Genomic DNA, 2091 nt, shown 5'->3' on the forward strand with positions numbered 1-2091 from the left:
TCTCAGCCCGATCAGTTAGAACTCTTAATGAAATTATCGAGTTATAGCTTTGAATCGTCGATTATTCTTGAGTTTGAATGAAGAAAGTTGATCTCTTCTCCCTTCCGTCGGAAAATGCTCCAAGATTCGAAGTTAGAATGGTGTGATCTCGTCTGAGAGGAGAGAGAGAGAGGGTCAGTGCCTTTCCACTTCGTCTTCTCCACGGATCCAAAGAGGGTACTACCACTGTTTTAACCTCTATTCCTAAACCTCATCACCAAATTTGATCGGTCGTTTTTTGCTAAAATCTTGGATTTTCTGTTTTGAATCAGAAATAATTAAAATGCTGTTGTTTCAAAAATCAAAGGAAAATTCAAAAAATAAGAAAAGAAACCTCTTCGATGTTGCCAAGTCTCATGAGCCCTTGAAGTCAAGTAGTCTGCGATTTACGTTGAGAGTTGTTTGTGGCGAGATGATCTTATTTGAAGCGAAACAGGACATGAACACCAGGTTCCCGCAGCTGAGTTTTGATGAAAAATTTACTTTAGATGTATTTTAAAGTTTGTGAAACGCCATTAGAGTAAAATCCGATTGTCACCCGGACATCAGTCTATGGCCTGATTCGCTTGGTTCTTTCCTCCTTGACTCTGCCACCTAAAGGGGTATTAAGAAGAAATAGAGTATGCTTGATGGGCAAATGGGACCGAGAGTTGGATCTTCGCTGGTTCTTGGACTAGGTTGTTCACCAAGTACCTCAGACAGTAAGGGTGGTACAACGATTGTATGTGCAACCACCTCTTTAGCCAGAGAAATTGAGGATAAATCTTCAATAGATCTTGATTTATATCTGTGACCAATGTCCTTTTGAGATCAACGACCACAACTCTCTCTCCCTCCTTCTCTGTCTGCGTTTTATTTGCCTTCTTCTCTATATTTCTTCGCCAATGGATTTTATTGGTATTTGGCTTGAAACACTATTTTTCTGATTTGTTTTCCTTTGTTTTTTTCATTCGATAATTTGGTGAGATTTTAGACTGCTCCAACTAATTTTTATCATTGAGGTCAACGGTTTTTAGTGCTGATTCGGAGTATCTGAAGAAAGGGGTTTTTGAAAATGATGTTTTGATTTTTGGGGGAGATTCGATTTGTATGGTCCTTGTAGCAATGGTGTCAAGGAGAGTTTTTTGGTTTTTTTTCCTATCATCACACCAATTCTTACCAACAATACATCACATTTTGATATTTGCTTGATTGCAAACGAGTTGGTTTGGCAATAAAATTTTCGTGTTGGCTGTGCTTTAATTAGTAATAGTTTTTTTTTTTTTTTGTTTTTTGTTTTTTGTTGCTTTAAAAAAAAAAAAAATCAATTTGGTAAAAAAAAAAAGCATTCCTTATGTCAATTAGTATTGTGCTATTCTCAATTCAATATGCTTTGAAATTTCGAATCGTTTTGGGTCTTCCGAAATGATCTTTGATTGGACCATAAAAAAAGAGGGATTGGATTTCGAAAATCAACCATAAGAGTGAATTTTTAGGTGAGTTAACTCAGTTGAACTCATCTTACATCACGTGACGAACTAATTGTGTGCTATTTATTTTAATTCCCTTTGTATGATTTTACCATAATGTGTTGCTATTTTGAATATAATGAGTCGAGTCAACTCATTTGAACTTATTGGATTCATGCAATTTGTTGCTTGTTCTTATACATTTCCTTGATATGTTATGATGATATTGTTTCCATGTTATATGAGGATTGAATGCTATGGGATGAGTTAACTCGATGAGTCAATGTTTGAATAGGTTATGTGCTAGATTAGGGTGCATGATTTCCCTTTTGATATCCAATTGATATGGTGATACCCTTTTGATATCTTGATTGTTGAAACCTTAACTATAACATATTGATTGATTGGTTTTAATTAATTGATTGATTGATTTTGATTCCTCCTGATTTGCATGCCATGACTTTGATCTTAATAATTTTTTGATGATTGTATTCACTATGATTGTGGCTCGTTGATGATATGATTGGGCCCATGGGCCCATGTGTTTGGAAAAGGCCCCGGGCACACCCCACCCTGTGTTGCACACATCACATGCATGTTTACT

At 36.0% G+C, this 2091-nt stretch overlaps 1 long non-coding RNA gene across 1 annotated transcript; it reads right to left on the reverse strand.

The window, feature by feature from the left end:
* Positions 1-246: 246 nt before the first annotated feature.
* Positions 247-986, reverse strand: LOC147404556 (uncharacterized). The gene is made up of 2 exons (XR_015177224.1): positions 374-986; positions 247-297 (listed from the first exon to the last, which is right to left on the reverse strand). It is a non-coding gene; the product is annotated as an uncharacterized LOC147404556 (long non-coding RNA).
* Positions 987-2091: the final 1105 nt, after the last annotated feature.

The sequence above is a fragment of the Akebia trifoliata genome, chromosome 4 (genome assembly GCF_017979445.1).
Source record: "Akebia trifoliata isolate Shusen 1 chromosome 4, ASM1797944v1, whole genome shotgun sequence".
Lineage (NCBI taxonomy): Eukaryota > Viridiplantae > Streptophyta > Magnoliopsida > Ranunculales > Lardizabalaceae > Akebia > Akebia trifoliata.